We start from the raw sequence: 26447 nt of genomic DNA, 5'->3' as shown, positions 1-26447 counted from the left end.
CACCAGTCTTGACATAAGCAATCTATAAACAATATAACCAATTTGAAATGTATTAAGTATGATTTCAAGCATTGCTTGTCTCTTCAGCAAAACCAGGCTGGACCTCTGTGGGCAGTACACAGGAGGGCCAGTAATTAGGAATTTGGGGTCCTTCTGATTCCAGATGTTGATGGCACTCATTTATTCAACAAATGTAATGGAAATTCACATTGGCTTGATAGAGTTTTCAGAGACCTCATGCAGTTCAGCTAGCGGTTTCATACACCTGTGTCCACATTTTTTGCTCATCATCATAAGATGTTAGTCAAGATTTATAGTAGAGGATGGGTATTTTGGATGTCTGGCTTGAGATAACTCACAGGCACCTGATTTTCAAAGAAGGCAGGCTACCTCTGAAAATTTGAGTACTGAAAATTAGGAGCCCTTTCCAAAACTCTTAGCATTTATACAACTTTGGCTGTCATTCTGCAACCCTTGGAGATGTTATCTTGACAAAAGGGTCCTCAGTACACAAGAACTCTAAGATGTGGACAATATGGTCACATTCTTTCTTCTAATCTTTTTATTCCATTACAGCCTCCTAAAACTAGGACTAGTGCAACAGTCCATGCTTTTGCTGAAATGTCATCTGGAAGATTTGTAATACCTCCGAAAGTCTTAGAAAAAGTGACTTACAAAAGCAAATAAGGTGAGACGTTTTCAAACATTTTATATACCTTGAAAATCAGGGCAGCAGAAAGAAGACTGAGCTCTGACAAAGGATTTCTTCTTGAGACAGCACTACCTAGTAGCTTGAATTTGGGTCTAGGAATTGGGATTTCCTTTCTAGCTTTATCAGGGACTCTTTATCTGGCCTTGGACGAGATAAGCATTAGATATCCTAATTAATACTTATGGAACCATAAAGATTAAATGAATAAAGATTTTTTGGCTGGGGGAAAACACAAACTTTTATTAGAATCACTGGCCACTGTAGATAATGTTTCAGCCATCTAACATCAGGGCAAATCAGTGCAAATTATTCATCAGTATATATACACTGCTACACAGCGTGTACATGCAATATAGTACAATGTGTAAAGCACTGGATTATAGATTTTGTACTGACAGGGATTTCTGGTTTTCTGCAAACCCCAACAAATTTTCTCTTCCTGGAGAGAATGAAAAGTCTTCTCCTTAGTTTTCCCTCATGAAATATAAATACAGCTTCCAACAAATCTCATTAACTTCCTATCAATGGCCGAGTTTTGTTTTCTGTACATTACCAGCTCCAGTTGTTTGCAGTTCTTCACACAGCGCCACGTACAGGTACCCCAGTTACTCTTTTGTGCATCCCACCCCCTGCTCTCCTCTCCTTCCTCTAAGGAGACAACACGCTTTGAGTAACCCAATCGACCCTGGGCAAGAAAATTGTTATCTGGCTCCTCATCAAGTCAAGCATTTTGCAGGGGACTGACGAAGTCCAGAAGGAGCCCTGCGAGGCTGGTGTGCTGCCCTTCTCCTTTCTCAACCCCCCAGGTAGGCAGAGCCCTGTAGCCCATCGTCCAGCTGGCAGAAGGGGCTGCAGTTCGAGGGACAGGGAGAAGAGGAATAAAGAATGAGAAACTGCAGAGAGTCATGAGAAAAGACCGTCTCTCAGTAGCTGTGCATTTTGTTTTCACATCCATGCCAAAGAGCAATGTTTCTGCAGTGGCACTTATTTTCCTTATCTCCCCACGTAAGCAAGTCGTACTGCTGCTTTTCTGCAGCTGGAAACACCGTGAGAGGCATAGACCCAGACTTGAGCTTTTCATGTTAAACTTTCTGTAGTTTGGGTGCTAGAGCTTGGAGTTCCTACTCTTAGGGCAAAATGTGCTTTCTGTTTCAGATCTGAATGGGAGAAGGGACATCTCACCATTTGAGAACGGGCCAGGTCTGGCAAGAGTGGCCGCAAGCGTGTCACTTCTTGAAAACTGTGCAGACATCATGGGCTCTGTGCATTTTGAAGAAGCTTCTGTCCTTCTGCTAAGACAGGTAACGGATGGCATGTATATTCCTAGTTCATGGTGAATGCATGTTCAAATGGTTTGCTTATCATTTAACGAGCAGTCATTTCAGTGTATGTAGTCACGTGAATAAGGTCCTGTTTTAGCAGGACATTTCAATTTGTGTTTAAAGTTGAATAAGATCTTGTATGCTCTCTGAAATGAAAGGCAGGCTTCCAGGGCAGTTTTGCAGTAAATGAAAGTACCACCTCCTTTGCTGATGTAGCATTGAAGTATCCTTTTGCAATCACTGAAAAACCTTAGAAAAGTTTATGGCATTAGCTCAATATTCATGATCCAATATAGATTAAACCTGGCAGGAATGAAAAAAAAAAAAAAAAGAAAACGGAAAGGAAAGGAAAGAGAAAAAAGAAGCAGCTATCAGGAAATTAGCATTGAAGTTACACTTAGGATATACTTTGGAGAGAGGAAAAATAAAATGAGGCTTAATCAAAATGTAGAATGCAGGAAGATGGCACCTGCCTCAAGGAACTTACCACTGAAGCTTTAAACAAGAGACAACACATACATGGAGGCAGATAGGAATCAGAGCTGCATATCATCCTGATGAGTATTGTCTCATCGTCTACCCACAGTTGAGATTTCCCTCAGGTAACAGGGCTACTTTAAAAAAAGAAGGGAATGTCTTGTGCCAAAAAATCTTCCCCATTCTCCTAGCAAATTCTGAGCCAGCATTGCACATGACATTGTTAATTTGTTAAATATCATTGTTATTAATTATATTCTGTAGATATGAAGTGCCTTCAGACTTGGTGCAACATCATTGACCCCAGAGCTGGTACAGCTGTTTAAATCAGGGCAGAACTGATTGTGTACTATTTCCCACCTGGACTTAAACCAGATATCATAAAGATATGAGTTGCATGAAACGTGATTTTAGGCCTCTATCTCCTAGTCATCATCCCACATGTAATTATTTTCTTAATTCTAAAAGAGAAGCATATTTAAATATGTATTTTTTTCTGGTAGCTTCTACCCGTGAGTATCCTTTGGAATGCTCAAATGGGCCTTTTAATTTATCATGAGGATCTATGAAGATTTGTAGAAATAAATCCTATAGACGCGAACAGAGCAGAATGGAGCATCCCCCGTTGTGTTTTCAACAATTTTTTTAAATATCTTCTTTAATAAAAAATTACAGTCCTCTTTCAGAACAATATCAAACATTTTAAAAGCCACATTTGTGCCTTTTGAGGCTAGTCTAACTTCCTCTGTGGTTAATCAGATTCATTCCATTGACCTAACAGAAGTGGGACAGATCCCAGGTTAGCAATCCTGGACCTGGTGGTATGTCAATCTTTTATCATAGTGAGAGCTTTTTTAAAAATTGTGATTAAAACCCCCTCCCTTAGTCCAGAACATTTTTTAATGTATCCTCTATATCCACACACTCATGCTACAGCAAGGTATAGTAAGCGTACGTTGTCATATATCTTTATGTCCCCACTTGGTTTCATCCCCATCAAGTTGTACAAGTGCAGGAGGGAAGACCAGAGGGAAGAGCTGCACTTTGACCTCTTGTTCATATTTTGGTTCTTTTATGTATACCAAATGTCAGTCATTCTGTCGTCTATTTAATCTCGGATACCTATGGAAGATTAAGAGAGGGCAGTTCAATGAGCAGAGCAGGAGAGGGAAGGATGGATGAGCTACAGCAGTCAGATAATGTAAAAGCCGACTCAAAGTTCTCAAAAAACTCCAGCCGTTGCCAGCCATCATCCTTCTGACAAAAAGGAGGAGTTTCCGTTCAGGCTTAAAAATCGCCATCTTCTAAAGGATTGACACGTATGAATTCTAGAAAGGAAAACTGTCCTTCTTAACTACATAACTGCTCTGAACTAATCCTTTAATTCCTCCTTCTTTTGATTTTAAAAATGTTCTTGGCCAACAGTCTGGATGTACATGTGTTTGTAACTATGCAGCAAGAATTTAGAACATACCTAACGTTAATTTTTTGCCAGCTTCCCTTTTTGGTCCATCCAAAACCCCCTTATTCTAACCCACTTCCCAAGCTGCCAGGTCATCTTTCCCCAGTAAAGTAACCTGGGAATAAAAGTGAGCTTTGTTTTCTGGAGATCAAAGACTTCCTACTTTTGGTAACCAAAGCCCCCCTCTCCATTGTGTGGTGCTCTTCAGCAGTAGGTACAATGAAACTCCTCTCAGCACAAAATTATCCACCTGCGTGGGGTAAGGTTGTGCTGCTGTGCCAGCACGGACTGCATGCGTAGCGGGGGGGGGAGGAGGGAATTTCTCTGGATGAAATAGTGGGTGCTTGCTAGTGCCAGCCTTTGACCCCCTCAAAAAAGTTGCAATGTTGGTTGGTGGTTGGCAGAATAACCTGTTGCCCTGCAGTCCTCCCCAAGCCTTCTGAATGGAATAAATGGGATTTGGGGGTGCATGGGGAGCCAGTTGTCACTCTCGAACCTCAGTCCTCTAATGCCATACCCCCCCAAAAAAGGAGGCGTGCAAACTTTCAGACAGCAGGCACCCAAATTGGTAGAAGATTTTTAGGATTAAAATTGTAGGATCGAGCCTGGGGTCCAGCCAGGTTGCTTTGAGCAGGCTAGAAGAGGAAGGTTTCTGAGTGGCATAAAGGTCATTTTCCACTTGCCCGGACCTGGACTGTGTGTCGGGCAAATCTGCTGGCAAATGTTAACGCTGCCCAAGGGACTGAAAGTGAAGCTGGGGGCTGATGTGGCATGCGGTTGCCATGGTACTGGCCATAATCCTGCTGGAGTCAGATACCCTGATGATACGGCGAGTTTCAGCTTGCTCTTGGGTACAGCGCGGTGACCCTCCCCAGCAGCATCTGGTTGTGTTTTAAACTTTTGCTAAATTCCATAGCCAAAGAAATCAAAACAAATCAAGTAACAAGCCCAGTCTGGCCAAAGTCCAGGTTAAAACTGCTGCATTTCTCATTGGTATTACTGCTAATGCACCAGATCAGTGCAAAAGTGCAGATATTTGGGGTGGGAGCGGGGCACTTTTTGCACATTCTTTTTCCTCTCCTCGCAGCCTTGATCCCCAAACACGAGGATTAAAATAGATTATCATGCTCCGGTGAGGTAGGTTACCGCGTTTAGGGAACAATCTTTAAGGAAGGCTTCTCCCACAGAAGATGTTCCCGAAGGGTAAAGCTGCAGCTGCGGAGATGCTCCGCGGGACTTTGCTGCCTCCAACCCCGGCGGGGCGAGGGTTTGAAAAGTAGCGCAAACTCCCGGGGAAAAAAAAGGAAAAAAAAAAAAAAAGAAAAAGAAAAAAACCCCAAAACAAAACCAAAAAACCAAACCACCAAAGTTGGAGGAAAACCACCCCCCCAGCTCCATCCCCGCCTCTCTGCGCGAGTGAATCTGCACAAGGCCAAACTTTTGTTGTTCGGGGGAGGAGGGGGCTACTTTTCCCGAAGAAGGGGGGATTTTTGTGGGTTTGTCGCAGATGCTCTCCAGCTGAGGGCTGGAGGCGGGGGGAAGGCTACCGGCGGCCCCGCTCCGGAGCGGCCCGGCGGGGCCGGGCTGGGGGAGCGGATCCCTCCCCCCCCCCGGCTGCGAGAAAGCCCCTCACCCAAAATGGTGCGGGTGGCCGAGGCGAGGGAGTGAGCCGGGATGAAAGGGGCTGGGCGAGGAGAGAGAGGATCCGGAGCGGTCCGCTGCTCCCGCGCCGAAAGGGTGGGAAGGTTTTGATCCTCCCCCCCCTTTTTTTTTAAAGGGGGGGGAGAGGAGAAAACAGACCCTACAGTCAGTTTTCGTCTTGTGTCAGGGCTTGAAAGCGCTCCAGCGTCTTCCCTGCAGGCTGCTCAACTTCAACCTGCGTGTATGTATGTGTGTATATATAGATAGATAGATATAAAAATAAGTGTGTCTATGTGTGCGCGCCGTGTCCCGCCGCCGGCCCGGGCTGATGGGCAGCAGGAGCCGCCCTGCAGCCGCGGCGCCCCGCACCTCTCCAAACTGCCCCTGGCCCCCCCCATCCCTCCTTCCTTCCCTCCCTCCCTCCTTCCCTCCCTTCTTCCCTCCCTCCATCCCCGCCCGCCTCCGCGGAACCGCTCCGCGGCAGCCGCCGGGGAGAACACCGCGCCGCCGCCGCCGGGATTCGCGGCAGCTTTTGGCGAGGAGCGGAGCGGGGGGGGGGGGAGAGGCACAAAAGGGAAGGACGGAGGGAAAGTCCCTCCCACGCCCCCCTCCCCCAAGTTTATGATGGGGGTCCGGAGGAGCAGCTCCGCTCCGCAGCAACCGCTCGCCTGCTGAAAACTTGCTGCTCCGCTTTTGGGGTAAAGTTGATGCTTATTGTGTCTTTTCATTGTGCTTGTTCTTTTAATTTTTTTTAGTTTCTTTTTTTTTTTTTTCCTCCCTCTTCTCCCGCTTTTGTCGGAGGTGCCCTGCGCCGGGGTGGGGTGAGGGAGGGTAGAAATTTTGCCAGGGGCTCTCCTCGCAGCGAGTGCCCGAGGGGGGGGTCCCGTCCCGTGTGCCCCCCCTCACTCCCCCGCAGGTGAGCAGGGTGGATGCGGCGCGGGTGTCCGTGTCTCTGTGTGTGGTGTGTGTGTGTGTGTGTGCCCCCCCCCCGAGCCCTCCGGGCCCGGGCTTTGGGCCGTGCCTCCACGGCCATTGTTTTTCCCTGTGGGTTGCGGTGACAGTCCCAGCCCGGAGCCGCTGCCGGGACCGTCTTGCCCCGGGTCCCGGAGGATAGCCGGGCTCCCCAAAGCCAGCAGTGAGTTCGCCTTTTTAAAAAAAAAAAAAAAAAAAAGTTGCCCCCCCCCCCCTTCTTGTCACCCCCCCCGGGAGGGGCAATCTTTCGACAAGTATATTTGCTGAGGAATTTAAAAAATTCCCTGCTGCAACTTGATCCCTGTGTGATGAGGAGCGGCTTGGAGAGACCCGGACTCCAATCCTATTAAGGACTTAAGAGAGTTGAGAGTTTTTTCCCCCGGACTCGGTGGCTTTAAAACAATCGGGGAGGAGGGGAGGGAGATGGGCTCATCTCGATGCCTTTTCTGCCTCAAGTGATTGCCATCAGCTCCTGGGAAACCTGACTTCTCCAGCGCAGGGGCTTCGGGTGGTTTATCAGTGGTCCTGCCGCTGGCCCTGCTGCCGGCTTTTCCGCTGGTGAAGGGCTTTTCTGTATGTATATGTAGTTACATTTCGGTTCTGCTAACCTGCAGCCTGGGCTTCAGAACTTCCCGGGACGGGGCTGCCCGCCCGCCGCGGGAGCGGTGCGGTGCGCGGTGCGCGCAAAGCCGCGTCCCCTCCGCGGGGCCGGGGGCCGGCTTCGCCCCCCGGGACGTGTGTGCGGGTGAGAAACGTCCGGGCGTGGGGGTCACCGCGGGCCCAGCCAGCGAAACTCGGTGCCTTCCTCTAGATGCCCTCGTATTTCGTACAGCTCCAGGTACTGGAAACCTGTATGCCCACCTTTGTGCGTAGAGAAATTAGCATTTCATAGGAGTGTCGTGTTTGTATTTTTACAGCCGCAGATAAAGGCGCTAGTTGTAAAACTTTGTCCACCCCCTGGCAATCCCCTTCACTTTTTTATTTTATTTTATCTTTTTTTTGCAACTGAGGCTCTTGGGACGTACAAGAATTTGAAAGTAAACGTTCGACTAGCATGCTGCGTAAAACAGCATTTAAACAAATAATGTATTGGCACGCACTGTGGAGTTGGTGCCAAAAAAGTAAGGTAAATAAGCCATGAAATTCAAAATATACAGAAATGCAATAGACTGATTTGTTCTAAGACTTGCTGATTTGATCTGTTTGTTCTAGCTACCTTGCTTTAAAAAAGAAAAGGTTTGGGGTTTTTTAGTTCTAAACCTAATTCACTTAACTTCACTAGAAAAGAAACTACATTCACCTGGAAGAGAGGATCCTGCTAAATAAGTGTTTGTGCTCCTGGGATGTTTGAAATGCACGGCAATTGCTGCATACAGCAACTACAGTTGGCGGATTGGTTTGGTTCAACTTTTCTGATGGGCAGATATGGTAATTTGTATTTTGGCTGGAACTTCAGGAAATGTTGACACCTGTCAAACTTTGAATTGCAATAAAAATGTCATATTGAACGTTATTGCGAAACTGACAACTTTTAGGAAGTGAATGAAATTCATTATGGCTTTTCCACTGTAAACAACTCTTGGAAATTTGTCATTTGATTGAAAACATGACCTATCTGTAGCACAGAAAAGTGCCTGATCCACTGAAGATGAACTGTTAATCTACGGGTATGTGTATATCCAAGCCTCTGGTGTATGTTTGTGAAAGAGCTAATCTTTAAAGTAAGGTGAGGTAAGATTCACTTGATCTTGAATGTTGTTATTGCTTAAAGTATGTGACTTTGAAGTGCCCAGAAATGCAACTGCTGTTCTTCAAAGAAAAACAGATCTCGAGGACTGTTTCCAACTTCCTTTCAATGTCTTTTTTTCAGTGTGTCAAAGGGGGATGTATACAGATGGACAAATACTGTTTGTGTTAGGTCATTCATTTAGAGAAAAATTAGAGCCGTAGAAGAATTTGAACTAGATGCATATGCCAGTATAAATCTAGTGTAATTTCATTGAAGCTACTCCAGTTTATACTTGTATAAAAGAAAACAGAACTTGACCTCAGATATCCAAGAGGCAGCAGCCAGCATTCCCTAATGTCACACTGAACACTGAAGTTGCATTTGGGAAAGGCAGCCTTTTTGCTGCATATATATATATAATGACCAGAATTTTTGACGTTGTTTTGAAAACCAGTTGAAACTTTTATGGCAAAGAACCATTTTTGACTATGGTTTCTGTGATTCTAATGATCTCGAAGGTTTATACCACAGCTTCCCTTTCAGTGGCATATTTGTATAGAAGCTGTACAGGCTCTGAGGCTATGGGATCAGCTGTATAAGGGAAGGGTTATGTGATCACTACATCACTGTATAACTTGAAAATACGTTTTTCATGATCCTGATACTTTATTTCTATTTAGAGAGTTTGACTTTTTCTAATGAGTTTTCCAGTCCTCTGGCCCCGTCTTTTTTGTCTAAGGATAGAGGAGAGCATCTGACCTAGTATCAATAGCGTTATCCTCGTTTTCTGCTGGTAAGTACAGAGGACACTTGGTTAACTGCCTCCCCCTGGTTTTGGTGGCCTACTGTAAGCCAGTTGTTTGCCCTGTAGTCTGAAAGGTACACAGATACTTCATGCTTTTGTACTCTGAGAAGTGCTCTGTTCATAGTGAAGTTTCCAGTGCAGATTAGCAAAGGCAGTGGATTCAGTAAGCAGCGACCAAAATCTGTATGTATTTGTGCAGCAAACACCTATCTATTGCTCCATCACAAAGCCTCCACTTAATAATCTGGCCAAGGATTTCAAGGCAGCGAGTTTTTTCAAAGAAGCTACTTAGGAACATTAGATGTGACTATAGCATCAAACTAATTAGTTGCCACTCCATTTCTATGAAGCTGCCAGGGCTTTATAGAAATGCGATATTTGCACTTCTCACTTGCTGTTGAGGCATTGAGGTTAAGCAGTCTCTGCTTTTTGTCAGCTTTTTTTACTGATGGGAAAGATTCCAGAGCATTGTTTGAGAGCTGCACAACCCCCTTATATACCTGGGTAAATATTTTAAACAGTTGCGCATTTGGACAACTTGCCACAAAGCATTAAGTGGTATTTAGGGTTTGCTTCAGCTCTGTTCCCAGGGCCCTTTTAAAGAAAACCAAAACAACAGGAGGTTTTGGGGAATGAATTAAATCAACACTAAATAAAATAATAGCAAAGAATGACTCCTAGTATGAATGACAGCAAGAAGGCATAGTGTTCAAAGATAAATAATACATGTGTGCCTGTGCATCTCCACCTATATGTACACAAGTGTGTGTATGCATGTAATACATACGGTTTTTGACCCAGGTATACAGCAGGTCCCCTGTACATGCATCTTCTAGACATTTACTGGTATTTGGTGTGCAAGTAATAAGAACCGGATCTCACACCATAATCTTGATAGTTGAAGAGGCAAAATTGCAGGTTTCCCTTGTGAACAAGGGACTGGAATGGAAATACTGGGTAATCGGGTCCAATTTTCTGCAGGCCAGTTCCAGTTGGGAGTGAATACGTGTTAGATGTGTATAGTCCAGGAGAGGCCACAGAACTTTTCTTCATTCACACTCATCTCCTGTAACACTGCACCCCATACCCTTTAACTTCTTGTAAACAAAACCAAACTGAATACACAAAAGCTGAAATGTGCTGCATGAAGAGAACAGGAAAGTTGTTGTCCTGTAATTCAAAAGTTCAGAGCCATAAAAATTGTTTGGGATTTGTGAATATTCAGTGCCACTGAAAAAGAGGCCTTGGTGCCTGGAAGTGGACACCCAAATTAGAAAACATTTGAAAATAGGCTCCTGTGGGCCCCCATTGTAACGAATGGAAGTGCTTCTGGTACTGTCCTGGGCATGGCTGCCCAAATACATTAGTCACCGGTGAGTCTTTTCTCATCATCTCACAATTATTTGCAATTGACTGTCACCTTTCTGCAATTATAAATATTCCAAGAGGAAACAATGCAAATTAGAGCTGTAGGTACCCGGATCCTTGTACTGGATGTATTTCTTTTTACTTTCTAAGTGTTCTTTTTCATATGAAAAGAGTTTAGCAGCTTTATCCTTATTCAAGTCTTTTCTTTTTGTATCTGCTGGGGAGAAAACCATTAATTTTGAGGAATGGTGAGAGTAAGCCTTAAGCTGTCTTTGACATTTTAGTTTAACTTGAATAGGTTAAATTTTTTTTTTTTTAAAAGAAAACAAGTTGGTGGGAAGTGTGTTTTAACTGTGAGCGCCTGATTTCAACCATTAGCATAAGAAAAAAAGTTTTAGTGCATTTACTATTGTATTGAATGAAGAGTTCCAACAGTCAGGGAAAAGAAAGTAAAAGGCTGTAAAGAAATGATGGTCTATTCAGATTATTCAGCAGCCCAAAGCTCTGGTCATCTGCCTCTGAAATCTGTGATCGGGATATCACTTTTATCTTCCTGTGCCTTTCTCTCGCCTTTTTCACATGTTCACTTTTGTCAAGGTTTATTGATCACGTTTTCTTCTCTGCAAATCTGTGGAAAATTTAATGAACCAAAAACAACAGAGAAATAAAAGGAACTTTTTATTCATTAGCACTAGATTGAATTTTGTTCTATAGTCACTACCCTCTTGCCTCCCATGTGCGTCATTGTGTCGCTCCTGCAGCACTTACAGTACATACAGTGGGGATGGCTGCATTATTAATTCTCTTCCAGGGAAAAGTTTGTTTAATGTTGTGAACTCCTGGCAGATCCAGCCCTGCTGCTTGTCTCTTCTTCTCTGCCCTCCTGACATTCAGATTCTTGACTGTGGTGCTTCTGCCGCTAAATACCTTAAAGTGTGTATTCCGCAGAGCATTTACATCTTCAAGAATGAAATGTATTTGCTGCTTAGCAATTAAACCCAAATTTAAATGATTGCAGATTAGTAGTGGTTATTTACAATCCTGATTGTTTTGGTGCTGTGATCCTTGTTCATTACACATCTGCTTTGCCGTGGTGCTGCCCCAGAGGGCTTTGTGATGCAAATGCTTTTGTTAACTTACAAATAGTTTCAGTATCTAGATCATCTCAGGTGACATATTTAAGTCTCTTCTTTTTTCCCAGATGGACTTAAAAAGCTGTAATTAAATGTGGCTTCCAGTATGATTAAGCTTTGCTAACATTTTCCATGGAACGATTTACTTGAACTCTGGCACTTTCTGATCCTGTCACTGGAAGATTTTTCAATAAAGGCCCTTTTTAACATTAATTTTATTTCATTTAGTGCAGCTTGTAAGTGTAGGGAAATGAGTTAAAATGGAGCATATATCTGCCTGAGAGATTTCTTGGGTGTTTCTTGATTCCAAAGAACTTCACTGCTGCTCTGTGTTAAATGCTAAGGTGTAAATCCCAGGGGAAGGAGAACCATAGAGTTCTGTAGAATAGTCCCAAATACCTTGTAATGAGTAGTACTATCAGTGCTGATACTTTTAAGGGATGAGCTAAAAGCCACAAAAGGGCATCCGTACTTGAGCTTGTAATTTCAGCTCCAGCGATAGCACATCTGTGACTGCATCTGTTTTTCTGTGCACTGAGTGACTCTCTGTTCTGTAGGAATACACACCTCCAATCTTAAACTGCCTCTAAATCTAGAGAAAGGACTTTGTGCCCAGCAGAATGAACCCTGCTGGGAAAATCTGGGCTCCTGTTTAAAAAAAAAAAAGTAATGAAAAAGTCTTCTATCCCCTGTGAAATGTGGGGGTTTACTGTAGAGAATTCATTCAAATGAAACTAATGAAATCTTTCCAGAGGAACACATCTTCTCTGGGATGCTCTGCTGCACAGCGGAAGCCACTGTGGGTCCAGCCCCTCGGTGCTGAGCACCCTGGGGTCACCGTCCCTCAGCCTTGCCATGAGGGGACAGGGACCCCCGGTGGGGGACCGGCTGGTCCTCCCCAGGCTCTGCCAGGGCTGGTCAGCTGCACAGCTTCATTCCTGCAGCAGCAGCGGAAAAACTTCCAGTGTTACAAATGCGATTCAGTTGAGTAGGAGATGCTGTAACATCACAGCGCTGTGGCTTATATTCAACACTGGGAGCTTTAAATATCCAGCCTCTGGAAGTTACATTCTTTTTTTTCTTTAAATGTCCCATATATTTAGTGATTATATTCTCTTCGAGCAAGCGGATCACCTGGAAGTTGTCTAGCACTGTGTTAAGCAGTTTGATTCTGTTATGAAAATTCATTGAAACGCCCCTGAAACATCCCACCAAATTTTTTTCAGCTTGAAAAGCAGAATCCCTGGCTAAAATCAGTATATTGCTCCCCTCCATACTGACCTGTGGAGTCTTATTAGAGCCCCTTCTACGGTACCTTCTTTAAAAGCAAGGTCTGTTGATTGCAACGGTGTTAAAAGAGCATCAGTTCCCAACACCAAGATAGCTCCTTTTCAGAGCAATCCTCAGCAATGCCTCTTTGTGCAGTGGACAATGCAATAAGTCAGACAGGACTTTCTGAGCCACCTCTATAAGGAACTGTAAGGGCTGCTGAAGTACACTTGTGTTAAGTTGAATTGATTGAAATTTAATGGCTGTTAGTAGCTATGAATGGTAATGATTTTCTAGAGTATCTTCACCATGCTTGACATTAATAACTGGAGAGTGTGTATGTGTGATGCTAGTGTGTTATTCATTTTAAAGATGCTTTCTCCCAGCCCTCTTTCCCATAATTTAGTTGTTTTGATGCTTCAGAAAAAAAACCTTGGGCTTCGAAGAGCACGTACATCTTGTCAACATAATTTTGTGCTCGTGATTTTTATTTTTTCCAATTCCAACATAAATCAGACTACAATATTGTGAGAGTGATGAATTTGTTTTACATGCCATCATGAATTAATGTTATGCAAATAGAAGCTTTACAGGTGCCATGATTTACTTAATAATTTCAAGTTCTAATATTTAAGCTCATTCATTATGTTTGAGTAAGAAAAAAAAAAAGCCACAACACGTTCATATTTTTAAATGTGAAATGTGAGATTTGTGTGCATTTGCTGTGTGTAGTTGCTGTGTAAGCACATTTGATGGCTAAGAAAGAATCAATCAGTGTTTGCATTCGGCATCTTATTCCTGTAGATGTTACAGAGACATTTCAAAGAGAATAATCAAATATTTGTGTGTAAGGAGAGGAAGATGCTGGTAAAACATCCTTCAAGAATATAAAGAAGCAGAAAACTGCCAAAGTAAAGTTTTTTGGCCTTTAAAAATTGAGCAGAGCAGCGTGGTTTTGCTATGCAAAGTGGCCTTTATTTCATCCTGAACAGCTCGCTGTGGGCTGCTCCCAGACCTGCCGTCTTCGCCGTATGGTGAGGAAGAGCAGAGGAGCTGGTGAGAGCTATAGGCGTCCTGGGTCAAAGGTGAATGCGAATGTGATCGCAGGGTTTTCAGGCTTTGATATCATTTTTAGTGTGCTTCCCAAAGGCTAAGGATAAGGGGGAGAAAGTTTGACACATAAATACATCTTGAATCTCTGAAGATAAGAATAGATTTTGACTTTATTTCTCAAAAAATTGAGGTCACTGTGGTCTGATGACAGGCTGAAAGCCCATCACTCAATTTTTTTCTTTTTCTTACTTTTTCTTTTTTTTTTTTTTTCCAAATGAACAGACAGAAGCTTATTTTTGATACATTGTACACATTGAGTTAGTGACAGCATATTCAGGTTTTGAAGTTTGTAGCCCCAGGGTCAAGGTTTAGCATCAACATGGGGGCCTCCCTGCCCAGGTAGTAAGAATGTTAGTGATTATGCCACAAAAGAACCAAACCTCTTAAATGTGGTAATGTAGATGAATTAAAAGTGAAGCTTTACAAAATGTGTTTGCTCCATGTAACAGGACCATGTGTTTCCATGATTGCTACAGCCATTAGTCATGGGAGTAGGCTCAAGAATTGCTCCTTGACCTCTTCAAGCCCAGGGGACTGTTGGCCGGGGAGCAGAGTCATACTTGGCTTTTAGTAATTTTGACAACTTCTCCTTTTGCTTTGCGTGTTCTTGAAGAGCTCAGAGGAGAAATTCATCCTGATATGCTATTCAAGCCAAGGATTTAGTTGGGTGTTAAAGGGCCATTTGGGAAGTGGTGCACAGTGTATGTTCCGTGATCAAGTTAATTATGTTGCTTTGGCAACCACAGGTTTGGTATTTCCTGACTAGGGCTCCTTGATGGAGTCATATTCCAATATCTGGCGTCATCAACGCTAAAATCTCTTGCAAAATCAGGTCAGTTTTGTCAAAAAGTGGCAGAAAAAAAAGAGATGAGAGATCTTTCTGAGTGTTAAAAATTCATTTTTTTACAGGTTTTGTGTTGAAATAAGTGTCTATTTAGAATTTTAAAATATAATTCCTTTGTAGGAAATACAGTAGCAATAAAATTGATTTTCCAGTAGGCTCCAAGTGATTGTTTTAAAATTCCTTTTGTGGAGAATTTCAGCATTTTTGGGTTTTGTCCCAATTCACAGTAAGTCAGATATGGAAGTCTCAAATGCCTTTGTAAACTGCAGTAACTGTGTTCCTAACTTTTTTGATCTTCCCTTCTCAGAACTGTAAGGGAATACAGACCTGAGCATAGTACCTGTTTTACCAAACCATGTCCATGGCTAATTTTTTGCCTTTGATTTATTGTGCGTGTTGTTGGAGTCTTTCCCCCAATTTTTTTAAAGAAAAGGGAATGAAGGGGAAAACATTGTGCATATTGGGGTTGCATTGTCTCGGCAAAGCCTGCACCTAACGGCTGACGCTGCTGCAGCACTCTTTATTTTCTATTCAAAAAAATCTTCCTACTTCTGCATTTTACTCCAAGGTCTCTGGCAGGGCTTGCTAAAATTTAAACTATGTGTTGGACTTTTTCTGAGAAACTCGCTGGTGCTGGAGGTGAGTTCATCCCTCTGGGACAAAGCCCATGGCGGGAGGTGGGCGGTGAAGGCAGGTCTGGATCTGCGTCGAGGGGACGGGGATGAAACGGGGCAGCACCGGCAGCCGCTGGAGGTTGCACCATTCTCCCAGGAGCGTGCAAGGTGAGGGTTCCTCCTCCTTTGCTTTCCAGAGGGCATTTCCAGCGGTGCAGATGGCAGGCGGATCTTTGCCAAGGCATTTGTTTCCTTTAATCTCTTCTCAGGGTAGAGATACCCGAGAGCCAGACGCCATCCAAGCTGTTGAAGGTGGGAGATGAGCAGGGCTTTCTTGGTGGGGGAAACTCACTGACAGTGAGCCGGAGTCACTTTCTGCCCTCCGTTCTGGGCTGTTTTCAGGTTTGACCGTTTCAGGTCGCCTTGGGTACCTCCACACCGGCCGATGGTTTGCCGGAGAGACGCTGTCTCGGATCAGGCTGGCGATTTGTAGTGTCTTGGGTGCAGTCAGCTGATGATGTGCTCCAGTCATCAGGCTGAAGGAAGGGGGCACAAAATAACTTGGGACCCCTAGCCCTGGCCATTTTGGTGTCTTTCCTCCTCTGCTGTTGAAGATGCAACTTTGGAGCCTAGAGGGACCTCCTGGCTTCACCCCAGTCCCCCCTCTTGTTCCTGCATGTGGAATAAGCAGCATGTTCATGGGGTTTACCAGGAGCAGATCTTCTCAGCGCAGCATAGGACCCTCTGGTGGAGGTGAAGGCGGCAACCACTCGGGATGGCCTCTTCAAAGTGGCTTTTCCCTCCTTTCCTTGGCTACTCTCTTCTCCTGGCATGACGTGGCTGAGGGGCTGCCACCCTGGGGCTGGCTGGGTGTTAGCCCTCCTGTAAGGAAGAGGAAGCAGTTGGGTTTTTGTTGGGTTTTTTTCCCGTCTTGCTACATGTTGGTAGTTGCTAGGATGAAGTCTGTGCTTCTCGCGCGCCAAACAGCGTGCCTTCTGGGTGTCGTAAATCACGCGTCCCCACGAAGCTCCTGTGTAGGCTGGATGGGGAGCCGTTGGTGCAGCAGTTCAAACAAAGTGCAGTGCTGCAGGTGCTCTTTTGCTGGCTGATTGCTTCAAATGTCACACCTCTCCTTGACTTAATGTCTATGCTATTTCAACATCTCATGTGAGCTAATGGAGTTCAGGCATCACCCATTTCTCCCTCTCTCCCTGGAGGTTACAGATTTCTGGACACCCTTGAGATGGAGTTTTAAGGTTATCGGTGGCATTTTGAGGTCACAAAACTGCAGCACCCTGTCTTCTCGCCAGCTAATCAAATGACTAATTAGTTCTTATATCGCTGCCGTTATCTTTTTCTCTAACTTTGGTTCAGCTCTGCAGGATGAAGCTTGCTAGGAGACGACATCTGAGAATAATTTGATTGGAAAGTTAGAGGCAGATATGGTCAAGAGACTCCATATGAGCAAACATTGGTGCCTGTGTTCGTCTGCGTACCTCAATTCATCCATGTATATTAAGGCATCTGTCAAAGCACAGTGTTTTTAAAAACAGCCTTCCTATAAGCCTTCTTACGATTATGGCAGTGAAGATGCCAAATACACAGCACTTTTAATTCCATTGTAATTTGGGTTAATTCCACAAGGTTGGCTTTTTTCTTCTTCTTTTTTTTTTTTTTTAACATAGGCAGCTGTGTACATATATTTTAGTTTATTTTAGTGTACGTGCATTTTGCATCAGGGCACTGTGTTGCGCACCCTCTAAAATGCTCATAAATAGGGACCTGGGCAGTGCAAACCTTTGTGTGTATCACAGCCACGTTAACCCACTTTATTTCCCACTTTTCTCAGGTGTTGATGGCATCTGGTTGCGACAGATGCTTTCTGATAAAGCCTTCAGATCAACATGCCTTTGGAGACATCAGTGCTCTGTGTTGGTACTTGCAGACTGCTGTATCCAAATACTCTTCTTTAATTGTCTTATTAAGTAGAGAATTAAGCTCTGTGCTTTGACTGTTTTGGTGCCAGTGATTCTTATTGCAGGCTTTGGCACGGTACTGCGTTGTGTTTTAAAGAGACAGCATCACTTTAATGATGTGGGAATTGAGTTGGAGGATAAAAATCCGCTGAGAAAATGGCTGACTGAGAGTACGGTACGTAAAATCTGATTTTATGTTCTTCCCTTCAGACTATTAGGTGGGGGGCTTAGTTGAAATGCCTGCGATGATTTAAGAAATAAAAAGCAGAAATTCTCACTGCTGCCAGACCACAGGCTCCTCAGCGCCAGACTTGCAGACGAATGTCACATGTTGCTGTATGTTTTGAAAGCATACCATGTGTTATTCTTTAGCTGTCTCAGTCCTCCCCCCAGCTATATCATCTTCTCCCTAGCCAATCTCACAGAAAAACTTTTAATGAAATAAACTTCCCTCTTCCTCCCCTCCTGCACGGACCCTGGGATATGTTCCCCCGTACCTGTCACTCCACACAAAGGTCTCTGTCTGCGAACTTGCAGAAGTGATTTTAACTTGACTTCGTGTAACTCTGCCTCTTGTGCTTTAAATCAGGCACTTCTGACACTGATATTGCAGCTTATGTTGTGTGTTAGGATCAAGAGCTCACAAATGACTAAACATATGGTTAAAACTTTTTTTTTCATGGACTATAATATGTTTCAGTTTAACTCGGCTGTGGGTCTAGATAACGAACGTTTGCCATTAGAATCATTGCGTTTCCAGAAACAATTTTTTACTCCTTCTTTTCTACTGTCTTGGATTAGTGTTTCCTCCAGCTAATGACAGGACCGGACATGCAAACTAGATTAGAGCATAGTGTGAATAGTATAAGCTGAAAATACTGGCATCTCGCTTTATTGCCTACAAGGTTAAGCGGTCTACTGTGAGGTCGCAAGAAGTAAACTGAAAGCAAACAAGCAAATTAATCCAGATCGCTTGGGTCCCTCCCATGGCGAGAGCAGCTCCCAAGGGATTTGCCTCTCAAATGTTCTTTGAACCCCCCCCCCTTGCCCGTCCTCCCAACCCACAGCGATGCAGAGCTTTCCCACTGAAGGCCAAATTGCGTACAGACAGGAGGTCAGAGCCCAGCCACCCATCCGATACCTGGCTGTCACTCTGGCAGCGCGGCCGTGGGATGCCGCTCGTCCCCCTGATCTGTGGTGCCAGGATGAATGTGGCAGCAGAAGAGGTGGCGACGGCAGCCGGGCGCTGCGGCTGCCATGGGTGGTAAAGGCTGCTTCACATTAGAGCCGCTCCCTGGGGCGGCCTTCGGCGGGAGGTCTGCTCCTGATTTCGGTAGGGGCAAGAGGCAGCCAGCGCTTTCGCTCGACAGCTCTATTAAAGTTCTCCGCACCAAAAAACCCCACGGCTTGGGAAAGCCTGCTGCTTGGGTTTCTGCAGAAAAGAGTGTTTGAGCTGGTCCGGTGGTGGGACTTCAGGTCACATCTCTGATAAGCAAGAAACTGTTGGGGAGTTATGGTAAAATAAAGGATAGACGGTGAGGTCTAGGAAGACCCGAGCAGCTGGTGTGAGGGATCATACCTACATGTGCTAGCTGTAGGTACATTTACATCCTAGACCTCTGCTGAAAATTCATCATATATTTTCTTGGTTTTGGGTTTTTTTTTGTTTGTTTTGTTTTTTTTAACACTGCCACGAATGGGATTTGTGCAAGCGCCTGCATCCAGCTGTACCTTGTAATTGTAGGTGGTCCTCCCACCTTAGGGTGCTGGGTGTGCCAACTGATGTCCCAGTTTGCAACCATACTGGTCATACTGGGGACTGGATGGGTCTGCATATTTATTCTACTCAAAAGCTTAGATTTGAATCCATGTTGAAAGGCTGGATCCCAGCCTGTGTCTTGGGTGTCAGGCTTGGAGTTTTCTCTCCAGTAGAAATGAATGATTTATTGGTTTTCTATGAAAACCAGACAATAACAGAAAGTTTGTGTTTCACATTTAGGTGTAATTATGAGTGCAGTGCTTGAATGATGAGGTGTACAGTGTTCAGAAAAAAAGCTGGCACCATCCCATGTGAGTGCAAGGTTTCCACCAGGCTGTGTCTCTGACAGATCAGTCCGACAAGTCTCACTGTGACTGGGACCTCCTTCCTCACCAGTTTCTCATGTTTACTGGGGACTGCAGTGCTCAAACTGGGCTCAGCAACCAGCTGTGTTCTAGAGGCAGAAATACTGCTGGGACATGGCAAGTGCCCATGCTGGGCCCACCCCCCTAAAGGAGAGCAAGTGCTGTGTCCTGCCTGGCTGAAATATATAGCTTGTGTCTATGGGGAGGAAAAGAAAGATCCTCATCTCCCACCAGGGATATCACAGGGGAGATTGCTGGCGAACAGGGGGCAGATTGGGATACAGTGGGGTAGGGGATTACGTGGTATTGAGGTAAAAAGGCGACAGAAAACCATGAGAAAGCAGGAGGAATGATGCTTCTACTCACAAAAAAACTTGTTAATTTTTAAGTGATTTTTTTTTTTTTTCCCCCCAGTTCAGGACTGAGTTGTGTTGATTGTAGCAAGGTTCTAAAACTGCTTGATCTTAGGCTAGTGCTGCTCACTGAGACCAGGTAGGGGGGAATTTGGGCCATATTTGGAGCTAGGCCAGTTTTTGTCCTAGTGGATAAAAGATGTATCTAAGGAAGTGTTTTAGCCTCTGTCAGGGTACAGCTTTCCAAATGTGCAGTCAGGTGGCACTGGTTGCCTTTATCAGTAAATTGAAGGAATCTCAAGAAAAGATTCCTGTCTGCTGCCATCCAAATGCAGCCTTCCTCCCTCAGGAGAGCTTGCGGAGGGACGTGGAGGGTACGATTCCCAGGCACCCAGAGTCCTCATAGATATGGTTTTGAGATGAAGAATTGGAGCAGAAAACTCTGCTGCTCATATGGACTGGTCGCCTACGTCTGGCAGCAGAGTTGGATGAGCAGTCGGTGCAGCTGCTGTTAATGCTAACCCACCTTTAGCATCTCACAGGACAGTTTTGAGCTCTCTGGAGTCATTTAACAGTGCTGGCTCTGCCTCATCTTCTGCAGAAATCCCAGAGGTGCAGTTTCACCTATTCTATTCTATGATAGAATCATAGAATGGCTTGGGTTGGAAAGGACCTTAAAGATCATCTACTTCCAACCCTGCTGCCATGGGCAGGGGCACTTTCCAGTAGACCAGATTGCTCAAAGCCCCTTCCAACCTGGCCTTGAACACTTCCAGGGATGGGGTGTCCACAATCCCTGTGGGCAACGTCTTCCAGTGGCTCAGCACCCTCACAGTGAAGAATTTCTTCCTTACATCTAATCTAAGTCTACCCTCTTTCAGTTTAAAGCCACTACCCCTTGTCCTATCACTACATGCCCTTGTAAAAAGTCCCTCTCCAGCTTTCTTGTAGGCCCCCTTTAGGTACTGGAAGGCTGCTATAAAGTCTCCCTGGATCCTTCTCTTCTCCAGGCTGAACAACCCCAGCTCTCTCAGCTTGTCTTCATAGGAGAGGTGCTCCAGCCCGCGATCATCTTTGTGGCCCTCCTCTGGACTCGCTCCAACAGGTCCATGTCCTTCTTACGTTGGGGACCCCAGAGCTGAACGCAGTACTGCAGGTGGGGTCTCATGAGAGTGGAGTAGAGGGGGAGAATCACCTCCCTCGATCTGCTGGTCACACTTCTTTTGATGCAGCCCAGGATATGGTTGGCTTTCAGGGCTGCAAATGCACATTGCCAGGTCATGTTGAGCTTTTTGTCAGCAACAGCCCCAAGTCCTTCTCCTTAGGGCTGCTCTCAATCCATTATCCACCCAGCCTGTATTGATACCGGGGGTTGCCCTGACCCATGTGCAGGACCTTGCGCTTGGCCTTGTTGAACTTTTGAGGTCTGCACAGGCCCACCTCTCAAGCCTGTCAAGGTCCTCTGGATGGCATCCCTTCCCTCCAGCGTGTCGACCGCACCACACAGCTTGGTGTCATCGGCAGACTTGCTGAGGGTGTGCTCAATCCCACTGTTCGTGCCACCGACAAAGATGTTAAACAGCGCTGGTACCAACACTGACCCCTCAGGAATGCCACTTATCACTGGTCTCCACTCGGACATCAAGCCGTTGACAGCAACTCTTTGAGCGTGACCATCCAGCTGATTCCTTATCCACTGAGTGGTCCGTCCATCAAATCCATGTCTCTCCAATTTAGAGACAAGGATGTCATGCGGGACAGTGTCAAATGCTGTGCACAAACCCAGGTAGATGACATCCGTTGCTCTTCTCTTATGCACCAATGCTGTAACCCTGTCATAGAAGGCCACCAAATTTGTCAGGCATGATTTACCCTTAGTGAATCCATGTTGGCTGTCACCAATCACTTCCTTATTTTCCATGTGCCCTAGCATAGTTTCCAGGAGGATCTGCTCCATGATCTTGCTGGGCACAGAGGTGAGACTGACTGGCCTGTAGTTCCCTGGGTTTTCCTTTTTTCCCTTTTTAAAAATAGGGGTTATGTTTCCCCTTTTCCAGTCAGTGGGAACTTCCCCGGACTGCCATGACTTCTCAAATATGATGGATAGTTGCTTAGACACTTCATCTACCAGTTCCCTCAGGACCCGTGGATGCATATCATCATGTCCTGTCAACTTGTGCATCTTCAGGTACCTTAGATGGTCTCGAACCTGATCTTCTCCTACAGTGGACGGTTCTTCACTCTCCCAGTCTCTGCCTTTGCCTTCTGTGACTTGGGCAGTGTGGCTGGAGCACTTGCTGGCGAAAACTGAGGCAAAAAAGTCATTGAGTACCTCAACCTTCTCCATGTCCCAGGTAACCAGGTCTCCTGTTTCCTTCTGGAGAGGGCCCACATTTTCCCTGGTCTTCCTTTTATCATCGACATACCTATAGAAGCTTTTCTTGTTGCCCTTGACATCCCTGGCCAGATTTAATTCTGTCAGGGCTTTGGCTTTCCTAGCCTGATCCCTGGCTGCTCAGACAATTTCTCTGTATTCCTCCCAGGCTACCTGTCCTTGCTTCCACCCTCTGTAAGCTTATTTTTTGTGGTCTGCTCCCTGAAAAGACTCTAAGGTGCAATGCTGCAGATTGCTCTTTCCTCCCTGCTGCTCTGGGCTGCTGTGGGTGAGGGTGTTGTGTAGGGCCACGTGGAGCACGTTTGCAACACCAAAGGCCCTGAATCAGTATCTAACGTATCTTTCTCGAGGCAGGAGAATGGGTGACCAAGTGTTTTCACAAGATAGGCAAATGCAAGAGGGTAGCTTGACTTAGTCCCTTGGAAATACTGGTAAATGTTGGCGGCTCTGGTACCCTCAACAAGGGAGTATGGCTGCTCTTTATAACACAGTTTCATAACAAAGAGCTAACAAGTGATGACTGCTTTGTGAGATCAAGTGTGACCAAGAGGGCTTTCTTCCAGCCTCGTGTGTTATTGTCACACCTGTGACCTGTCTGTACTAATGTACTAGACATGAAGCTATGCCTTGAAACCATCCAGAGCTTGTGCTAGAGTAGAATGGCCGCTTACGCAGCAGCTCTCCAGAGATGACAAGTGATAGGCATGTTCTGCAGCATGCCTTGTCTGTGTACAAGTATGCAGGGGCTGTTCAAGACAACTGCTATAAACTAGAAATGTACACCAGTTTTGGGACTTGCATTGCTGTTGCAGACCTTTCCTTTGTAATGTTGTCATGGTGGCACATGAGAAGCTGCCTGACCCTGATGGCCTTGATTTATGAAAGAGCTGTTTGTAAGTTTGGTTATTTCCCATGGGGCTTCTCAGAAAGCAATACTTTCCCTGCCCTTTCCTTATCTGAGAGAGCCTTTCCTGTGGTCTGCAAAGATCATCTTATCTTTCAGGGCATTTGTGGGACACATGTGCTGTGGCTCTGGTTGGTAGTGATGCCTGTGTGGATTATCCCAGGCAGAAGAACTATTGCATTATTATGTGGGAAGTTCAGAGACCTTTTACAGTCTGGTTTTTTTTAAGGGAGATCTTTGTCTTAAATTCATTGATTTTCAGTGGAAGAGCCAGTGCCCTATAGAGGAGAAGGCTGGAATGTGAAATTATCAGCTCTCTGCTCTGCTAGACCTGCAGGCTAGTGCAAAACCACATTTAGCTCAGAGCCAGCCACGTGCTGCCTCTTGGCTCATGTGTAGTTAAGGGACATGAAGGACTCCCAAAGAGACAGGCTCCCAGACAACCTGCTGGCAGCTGGGACAAATACCATTGGGGAAAGAAGAGACGCAAGACACCAAACCTGTAGGAAACCAGTCTTCATTAGTTCTGCAACCTGTCAGACAACTTGCGTTCTTTTATTAACTTTTTATTACGGCAAAAGTGACTAGAATAAAAATAGTCTAGGTGCCAAGGGGATAAACAGTGAATTAAAAGGATTAAGGTCTGAACATTTTATTGCTTTTAGAAAGATGTTATTAGATTTACTAGCTTAAGTTAAATTTACATGGCTGAATTACTTCTTAACTTAGTAATGAGTTTTGTGAGGAAAAAACCCATCTGTTTAGGTGTTTTAGAAGGACTTAATCCGAATACATTGCAATTCTGTAGGCCATTATGGAAGAGTAGAGCAGCTATCCTTTCTGTCATGAGCTAAACGGATGCTGACTGGGCATTTGAGGCATCTTCTGGAAGTCAGCGTGACCTGCACATTGTGTAGGAATTGATAGCAGCTCCAGTGGGTAAGATAGCAAGGGAACTATTCCCAGTGTTATGTTAGTCTTATTGCCAACTGCGATATTTTGGATTATTTCAGTTTTCATAAACTCTTGAGATGCTTTAAGATAACTTGGGTTTTTTGACCATATACAAAAAAGCCTTCCTTTTCTGAAGATGGGTCATGGCAAACTGATGACTGGCAGTGCCAATTCTATTTGAGGTCACCTGCCATAAACTTCTCTCCCGATACCCGTCGACACAGTCAAGTCCAGCCAAGGTTCAAGCTCCTGCCCTTTATAAGGGTTCAGGGTTGCTGGAGGTGTGTGTGTTGGCTTCCTCTGAATCCATCCACAGTGCTTGTGTGTGGCTCTTCCCCCCCACCCCCAGCTCCTCACGCAGCACACTTGCATGTTGGAGAGAGTCCAAATTTCCTCCCTCCTGGGGATTCCTTTGCTGTTAATTTAAGTGATGGCAAATGCAAACTTCTTGCCAGAGCTTGCTGTGTGTTTTTGGATGCTTTTTTTAGCTGTTCCCTGAGGGGTCAGCTTTTGTCCTTCCCTACCATACTTTCTGCTGTAGGGAGAGAGGCCTTGAGCTGGAGCTGATCGGTCCCACCTGGCTTTGAGTGCGTCCCTGACACGGCTTCAGTACCCAGGTGTCTGTCACAGTTTTCAAAGACTTTTGCTTTGTTGTTGTCTGTACAAAGCTGGGCTTATAAAAACGTGAGTGTATATGGAATCTTTATCGTAATAGCAGAATGAATCATTCATGCCTATAATAGAGTGTGTCTAAGTTCCTATTAGGTGGTTGTCTGCATCACTGTGACTTGATGATTTTAGATGCTGAATGGAAGTTAAAATTAGGGGGAAAAATGACTATTTTTGATAGGTTTGCAAAAGAGCTTTTCTCTTCAAAAGTCATGTGGTGAAGACATGGTGTTAATATGAGACAGAGCGGATGTGTTGAAGATAAGTGAGTGCCCATCTGCTGTAAGTCCGAACCGACGATTTAAAGGAAATCTTCTCAAACTGGGGATGTGCAGATAGATCAGACCATGGTCTGGAAAAGTGCTCAGCGGCCACAGCCTCCTTCCAGGTAGACCAGCAGTAACCAGGAGTGTGTGCTAGCTGGGAAAGCTGGAGGGCAGCTCTTCTGCTTGACGTCATCGGTGCCTTTGGTCACCTCCCTCCAAGGGGTCTGCCCTTGTCACTGGAGGGGGCTTCAGCACCTGCCCCCGTGCCGAGCTCTGCTGCCCAGGGTTATTCTCCAGGGCCTTTGTCCTGCTGTGAGGCTTGTGCTTGCGCAGCCGACAGCCGGTTCAGTTGTGGTTTTACCCCCCGTCAGCTACTTTCAGCAGTTCTCCTCTTATTTGTCCAGACAATTTTGTTGGAGGAACTGTGCAGCAGGACGTGTTCACAGGACGGGGAAGAACAGTGCTGGCTTTATGAAGACGCAGGTGTTGGAGGAATGTCATCTGTTTATGTTTTGTTTTGCACTGGACTTCTGTGGGGCACTGCATTTTCTGTGACCATCCAGGCTGTTTTTAAAAGCAAAGTACTTGGCTTAGCACAGGGGTATGTAACCCCAGTCAGTGCATAGGTGGTGTCGTGGTTTCATCCCAAGCCAGCAACTAAGCACCACGCAGCCGCTCACTCATTCCCCCCACAGCCCGTGGGATGGGGGAAACAATCAGAAGGAAAAAGGTAAAACTCATGGGTAGAGATAAGAACAGTTTAATGGAACACAGAAAGGAAGAAACTAATAATGATAATAATAAGAATAAGAAAATGACAATAGTAATAAAAAGATTGGAACATGCAAAACAAGTGATGCACAATGCAATTGCTCACCACTCGCCGACCGATGCCCAGTTAGTTCCCGAGTAGCAATCCCCCCACCAGGCTAACTGCCCCCAGTTTATATACTGGGCATGACATGACATGGTACAGAATACCCTTTTGGCCAGTTTGGGTCAGCTGCCCTGGCTGTGTCCCCTCCCAACTTCTTGTGCCCCTCTAGCCTTCTTGCTGGCTGGGCATGAGAGGCTGAAAAATCCTTGACTTAGTCTAAACACTACCTGGCAACAACTGAAAACATCAGTGTGTTATCAACATTCTTCTCATACTGAATCCAAGACATAACACTGTACCAGCTACTAGGAAGAAAAATAACTGTATCCCAGCCAAAACCAGGACAGGTGGGAAGGCCTGGTGTGGTCTCCCTTTTCCCGGTGGGTTGAAAGTCTCTGGTGGAAGAGGTGGTGCACAGAAATGCTCTGTGTTGGCACCTGGTGGGCAAGGGGAAACAATGGTGAAGGA

The 26447-nt window shown here is 45.2% G+C and overlaps 1 protein-coding gene across 4 annotated transcripts in view; it reads left to right on the top strand.

The window, feature by feature from the left end:
* Nucleotides 1-6083: 6083 nt before the first annotated feature.
* GLI2 (GLI family zinc finger 2) overlaps nucleotides 6084-26447 on the top strand; it is a 200367-nt gene continuing 180003 nt past the window's right edge. For all 4 annotated transcript variants that reach the window (XM_069781021.1, XM_069781019.1, XM_069781020.1 and 1 more), the window contains exon 1: nucleotides 6084-6312. The gene's annotated coding sequence lies outside the window, so the exon portion shown is untranslated. The remainder of the gene's footprint in view (nucleotides 6313-26447) is intronic.

The sequence above is a fragment of the Haliaeetus albicilla genome, chromosome 4 (genome assembly GCF_947461875.1).
Source record: "Haliaeetus albicilla chromosome 4, bHalAlb1.1, whole genome shotgun sequence".
Lineage (NCBI taxonomy): Eukaryota > Metazoa > Chordata > Aves > Accipitriformes > Accipitridae > Haliaeetus > Haliaeetus albicilla.
This window is presented reverse-complemented; position numbering and strand designations above follow the sequence as displayed.